We start from the raw sequence: 7,259 nt of genomic DNA, 5'->3' as shown, positions 1-7,259 counted from the left end.
ACATCCCCATTTCAATTTTAGGCAAAATTTAAACATGATGCAACACATTACTAGCTAGCTCAGAGCAAACCAGAAGCTAGGGATGTGACAGCGAGGCGCCTGAAAGGGTGGCCTCGGTGTGAACCTGGGTGGCAGGGCGGTGTTGGGTACCCACACGCGGCGCTTCTGAGGACCAGCACCGGATGAGGAACCCATGTCACGGCCATGCTTGCGTGTTGCGTCATAATCAGTCTGACCAGTTTCAGCACTGATGGCCTTGTTGACAAGTTTCTGAAAAGATGTGCACTCATGCAGATGGAGGTCACGGCGAAGCTCAGGACTAAGGCCCTTACGGAACCTTGCTTGCTTCTTCGCATCAGTAGACACTTCCTCAGTTGCATATCGTGCGAGGTTACCAAACTCCCTGCTGTAAACATCTACAGAAAGTCAGCCTTGAGTGAAATTGCAGAATTCCTCACGTTTACGGTCCATGAGACCCTCCGGAATGTGATGTTCACGGAAAGCCTCACTGAACTCAGCCCAAGTAGTGACATGGCCCGCCGGGCGCATAGCTCCATAATTCTCCCACCATAGACTGGCGGGGCCTTCAAGATGATATGCAGCAAAGGTGACCTTGTCAGCCTCCGCTACCAGCGCGGAACGCAGTTTGTGAGCGATACTGCGAAGCCAGTCATCAGCGTCGAGAGGCTCGACGGAGTGGTGGAACGTGGGTGGATGTAATTTGATAAAATCACTGAGTGACACCACGTTAGTCCTCTGATGGTGTGCTGTGTTCTGTTCAATACGCTCCAACAAACGGTTGGTCTCCTGCTTCTTTCTCTCAGCTTCCATCATAACCTCGGCTAGGGAAGGAGGATGAGGCAGATTTGCATCCCTGACTTCACTGCCTTCGGCCTGCTCTTGAGGAGCAGGGTTAGTGCGCGTGTTGACCATCCTAGGTAAACAAGACAATGATTTAGTCAGGATGATAAAATTCCGACATAGGATATAAAATGTAAGGAATAACTCGAAATGCAAGATGATCATCCGTATGACATGGTAAATACAGGAACTGCTTCTTTATTCCATCGTCATACACACCATACAGGGTTTAGTACAAGACCAAACAAAGTACTATTACGGTGAAAAGAGGATTACATCTCATCGGAGGCATTCCAAGCTCCTATACATTATTTTTCTACACCTCCGGAAAGAGTACAAACTAGGTCATATCCCACGAGTCACGCGGGACGATAGACGACACAGCTAGTGCGAACTAGTGATACTACCACCAACTAAGACAGACCCGTAGTAGTCCTCGTAGAAGTCACCTCCATAGCCTGGAAGCTCAACATGATCATCCGGAAACAGACGATCTCGTGGAGCTTGTGGACCATAGGGGCTAGGATGAGGTCTTGGACCAACAGACGGTGGCCTGCGGGGACCGCGAGGTGGGGTGATGCCTCCTACATCACGCCAACCCATCACGTCTAGCAGAGCAGATCTCACAGGATAGAGATCACGCATATCTGAATATCCAGCTTGCACCGCCGGTGCGAACCGAGTCAAAGTGGCCAAGTGGTCAGCACGGGTATTGAAGAGCTCTAACCTTAAGGCCCGATTTTCACGGTCCTTATCCTCGAGCATCTCAGCAGTGGTGCGAGTCCGTGAATCCTCCTGGGTGGGGTCAGCATAGATAGCCTGGAGATACCCTTGTGCTCCCGGAAGTGATCCTGGCATATACCGGAAATCAGAGTCCCGAAATAGACCAGATCTGACTCGCATAATGGTCATCATAGAGTAGGCGGCGTCCTGCACAGCCATCTCAATGGTAACCCCGAGTCCGTAGGAGCAGTGAAGGGGCTCGGTGGATCCAGGATAAGATGGAAATATCCGGACAGTGCAGAGATACTGGCTTTGATTGAAGTCCCGAAATTGCTCTTCGACCGTGTACTCAGGATACCAGCGGTATCCAGCCTCAGTCATTTCCCTGACCAACTTGGCAGTATGGCCGGGTACATCTAGGCATCGAGTCAGGCGAACCACTTGATTGAGGTCGCGAGTGGCCATCTGAAAGCACAATCATAATGCAAAGGCATTAGAATTTCTAGCAAAATTTCGGCAGCATAACAGCTGTAAATGCTCAAGAAGGATTTTGAGACATTTGACAAAGGATTACATACACACTCAACATCATCATATCAAAGTTCTGAGACCATCCTAGCAACATAATATGGTAGAAGAACTGAACTAGGCTTGTATCCATCATACCTATAAGGTACTACTGATTAGTAACACGTGATCCTGATAGAGAGTATAGATCCTAATTCCTTAACCCCCGGTGGAAGAATGGACTGACTCAAATCAGAATATCATAAGATAGAGGAGTAAAAAGAGCCTTACGTTCCAACCCACAAACAATTCCCCTACATATAACTAAAGAATTTCTAGGCTCAACATCGACCAGTTTGGCTTGGAGAACCTACAGGCAGTCCGGCTCTGATACCAACGCTGTCAGGACCCCGACTCGATGTCACATCGATCTAGCCGGTAACACCTCATATCACTTTGCGGCCTCACGCACGGTATCCCCACGGGTGTCGCCTTACCTTTGCCGGGACCGTTTGCGCCTTTTGGCTCACGTATATGATAGTGTCGCTAGCATCCATATGATAAGGAGCCCGGGCTGACATGACTAGTCGTAAACCCAAAGTGGCACAGACTTACAGGGACAGGCATCCATGACCCAGCTTCGAACGTGTCGGTCATCAGCAAGTGGGTCCGGGCTGTAGCACTGGGCTAGCAGGACTCCGGTAAACCGGGCTGTAGCGGGCTAACAGGACTCCAGTACTCAAAGCGTGACATTCCCCCGAAGGGACAGACACAGGAACGAAGAAGGACACATGCCGGCCAGCCTAAGTGTTCCAGAGCAGTAGCAAGCTACCATGGCTCAGCGGTAACACTAGGAGACATTTCCCGGTAAGAGAGGCTACTAAAGATAAACAACTAGATAGTCAGATCCCACACATACCAAGCATTTCAATCATACACACAATATGCTCGATATGTGCAAATACAACGAAGCATCACAATATGACTCTACGACACAAGTACTTTATTTAAGGCTCAGGGAGCCATACATAACATACACAAAGGTACGGGTCTCACGACCCAACATTCAAGTCATACAGTCATACAAACCAGCAGCGGAAGTACATTGTCTGAGTACAGACAACTAGTAAAATAAAAGAGGCTTGGAAAGCCTAGCTATACTATGTGGTCCTTCACAAGCTCAGGGTCACCACCTGGGTCTTTAGCCTACTCGTTGATGTCAACGTCTACATAGAACCCATCAGAAGGGGTTGCAGCGTCTTCTGTAAAATGTAAATTATAGCAACATGAGTACAAAGGTACTCAGCAAGACTTACATCAGATCCTACATACATGCATAGTATCAAGAAGGGTTGGTGGAGTTATTGCAGCAAGCCAGCTTTGACTCTTGGCTAGGCTATCCTACGATACTCCAACTTGAAATGGTTTTGCGCACACGAGTCCACTACTCACCACTTCAATACACTACCGAGGATTCACCTCCGCCTTCCTACGGAAGAGCCATCCTCGGCACTCACACTTATCTTGAGGCTTTTGGTAGTTTCCATTTACTTGTCTATGAACTGTATAGGCAACCCAGTAGTCCTTTACCGCGGACGCGGCTATTCGAATAGATCATGTTAACCCTGCAGGGGTGTACTTCTTCATACATGTTTCCACCACTTAGCGTCTGCACACGACATGTGCTCGGCAGACTTCAAGCGAAAGCCAACGTGGGTGTAGACCACGACCTACCTAAACACTTAAGCCTCTAGTCCAGGTTTATCGCCTATCCAGGTTCCATCCGCAGGGAGTCCGGCCGAGGTTTCCCATACGGCCCCGAACGATGTGAACAGGGTTCCCGAGATACCTAACGGGTATTCGGTACACCGTGCCACGTACCTACCGCATCACAGCCCACCCCTAGGGTCAGCGCTGTCCACGGCCTCCAGTAGGCTACAAACACCAGAAACTACTTGCAACTCCTGGACAGAGAGCTAGGGTGAATAAGAAGTCGAGCGGGGTCATATTTCAGGGCCCAATGCATGGTAGTAGCTATATCTTAAATCACACATACAGATCTCAGTGCTTAAGGTCGGCTTCAATGAAACAACCCACCATGTACTCCTACATGGCCTCTCATCGATACCTTTACCAAATCGTGTTCACCACACCACTCTCATTACTAACATAATCATTTCACTCTAGCCCATCACCCAGATGAACCAGACCTGACACGACTCTAAGCATAGCAGGCATAGCAAGGTAGGAACAACACATACACATGGCTCAAACAACTCCTACACATGCTAGTGGGTTTCATCTAGTTACTGTGGCAATGACAGGTCATGCAGAGGAAATGGGTTCAACTACCGTAGCACACAGCAGTTTGAAATGCGTTGTCTTAATGCAGTAAAAGAGAGCAGGAGCGAGAACATGGGATTGTATCGATATGATCAAATGGTTGGTTGCTTGCCTGATGGTTCGATGCACTGATACGGTTCTTCGTTAGGGTAATCACGGTATTCCTCGGAGGCAGAACCTGTCGCAAAGGACACCGATACACAACCATCACCAAACAATGTGCAACAATATGATGCATGCATGAAACATGGCAATATGAGTGTGTTGGGCTAATGCAACTAAAACCAGAAGGGTTTGAACCAATTTGAATCAAAGATTCAAATTTCAAACTCAAACATGGCCCTTTTAAGTGCTTTTCCTTGTTCTGCTTAAAACATCAATTTAACTTGTTTGATCATGCATGAAAATAGTACAGATGGATAGATTGGATTTTTCCGATCATTTTTCATATATAATTTGTACAATTTGGAGTTACAGAATAAAAGTTATGAATTTTTGAAGTTTAAATAATATTCTGGAATTTCCTGATTTAATTTAAATCCAGAAATATAAATATTGCGCCAGCATGACGTCAGTGGTCAACTGCGGTTGGCTGGGGTCAAACCTGACGTGTGGGGTCCACACGTCAGTGACAGGGGGGTTTAACAGGGTTGAATTAATCCTAATTAGGAATTAGTGGCGCTGGGGCCCACTGGTCAGTGTGAGGGGGGGTAGTTAGTTTAACTGATTCGGTTAGTGCTAATCCTAATTAGCTACAGGGCTGGGCCCACCTGTCAGGGACACAGGGGGGTTCCTGCCGTGGTCAAGGTGGGTCAAACCCACCGGCGACATGACGCCGGCGAGGCCCGAGACGGCGGCGCGATGCGGAAACGCGCTACAGAGCACGGGCGAGGCCGTGCTTGGGCTCGTTGGAGAGCCCTTGCTCCCGCGCGTCGAACGGTGGTGGTGGCCGTGCCTGAGGTGGCCTGTACCGACGACGGCGAGCTCGTGAGCGGCGGCCGGAGTTCGGGTGCGGTCGGGATCGGTGCTGCAGCTCGCAAGCGAGGGAGCTGAGGCGCTGGAGGGGCTCTACGGGTCCTTACGGACTTGTTGGACTCGCCGGGGTGACCAAATGGTCACCGGAGCTGCGTCGACGGCGAGCTCGGCGATGGTGGAGGTTCGGCCTTGGTGGGAAATGGGGTTACGGTGCGGGAACGAGGGGGAAAAAAGGGGGAAACGGTGGCGAAGCTCACCGCGATTGCAGTGGGCGTCGAAACGGGCTCGGGGAAGCGCTGGAGACGGCGAATTCGACGGCGATGGTGGTCGGAGCCCGAGGAGGGGAACGACAACGTGGGCGGCGATGCAGGGCTTCCGGAGGCCCGTGAAGCGGTGGGGAGGAAGAGGGGGTCGAGGCGGAGCCTCTGGGCTAGTCGGGGGAGCGAGGGGTGGCCGGTGACGGCTGCTATGGCGAACGGCGGCGATGGTGGTGTTCAGCCGTGAGAGAGAGAGCGAGGGAGAGGAGGGAGGAACCAAGGGAGAGTGAGAGAGAGAGCAGGGGGGAGGGCGTGGCGTCGTCCGGGGCATCGAGACGAGGAGGGGAGGGCAGGCAGGCAGGCGAGCAGGTGGCGTGGCGCGGTGGCGCGCGCGCGCGCCGGCCACACTCCCCTCCCTCTGTTGAGGACGAAGATGACAGAGGAGGGAGGCGGGCTGGGCCGCCTGCTGGCTGGGCCGGCCAGCTGGCTGGGCTGCACAGGGAGGAGCCCAGGTAAGCTCCTCCTTTTATTTATTTTCTGTTTTCTAATTTCTGACATTTGTTTTGATTTAAAAAATATATTAAATCATTTATTTACGTTATGCCAATTTTTGCAGGAGCTAGATATATTATTCCAGAGCTCCTTTGTAAATGGCATAATATTTGGACATATATTAATATATATAAATAATATATTTCCAATGCAAATATTTATGCATTAATTCCAAATGCCCAAAATAAATACCTATGAGCTCTTAAAAATATTGGTTTGATTTTTATCTCTGTCCAATATTTTCAGAGAGCAACATGAGCATTTTCTTGGACCCTTTTGGAGAAATTTTTATTTGGATCATTTTCAAAAATGGTTCTGAGGGTTTCACAGATCCCCATTTCAAGTTTCTGATGAAAGAGTAAACATGATGCAACACTCTAATGCATGACTAGCTAGGGTGTGACAGGCGGCTGGGGCGCAGGGGCAGCGAGGCCACTGCGCGGGCAGAGCTGCACAGCCGTGAGCGCATGCGTGTGTGCTGCGGCAGGCGACCGCAGGCGGGGTCGGCGACAGTCGAGCTCGACCCAGTGGGGCGCGTAGCGCTGGCAACGTGGGCTCGGCCGGTGCCCACGGGGCACGGTACGATGGGCACGACGGAGGGTAGCATGGGCATGGAGGAATGGCCAGGAGGCGGCTGGAGCTTGTAGGCGTGCGCGGGGAGAGCTCGGGTCAGCGGGCTGAGCGTGGCGATGGCAGGAGATCGACCGAGCTCGGGGTCATGGCTGCGGGGCACAGCGCCGAGGTTCGAGGACATGGACGACATCTCTGTGAGGTCCTGAGCATGCCCACGTGCTCGGCGGGCACGAAACCGACGATAGCAATGACAGCTAGTGCGGCGGCAACGAGGAGCTTCGGCGATGGCAGAAATAGCGCGGGGAGCGAGCTACAGGGGAGAAAGAGATGCGCGAGGAGAGGGGATAGGAGACGGAGCTCACCGGGAAGGCACAAGGAGGCCCGGCGTGGGCTTAGGAGTAGCAGAGGCATCAGAATCGTCGGGGATCGTCGGCGGCCGTCGAGGAAGAAGACGCTAAGATCCGGCGT

This window comes from Triticum aestivum, chromosome 3B (assembly GCF_018294505.1).
Source record: "Triticum aestivum cultivar Chinese Spring chromosome 3B, IWGSC CS RefSeq v2.1, whole genome shotgun sequence".
Classification (NCBI taxonomy): Eukaryota; Viridiplantae; Streptophyta; class Magnoliopsida; order Poales; family Poaceae; genus Triticum; species Triticum aestivum.
The sequence above is the reverse complement of the archived record's forward strand: the minus strand, read 5'-3'. Positions refer to the sequence as shown.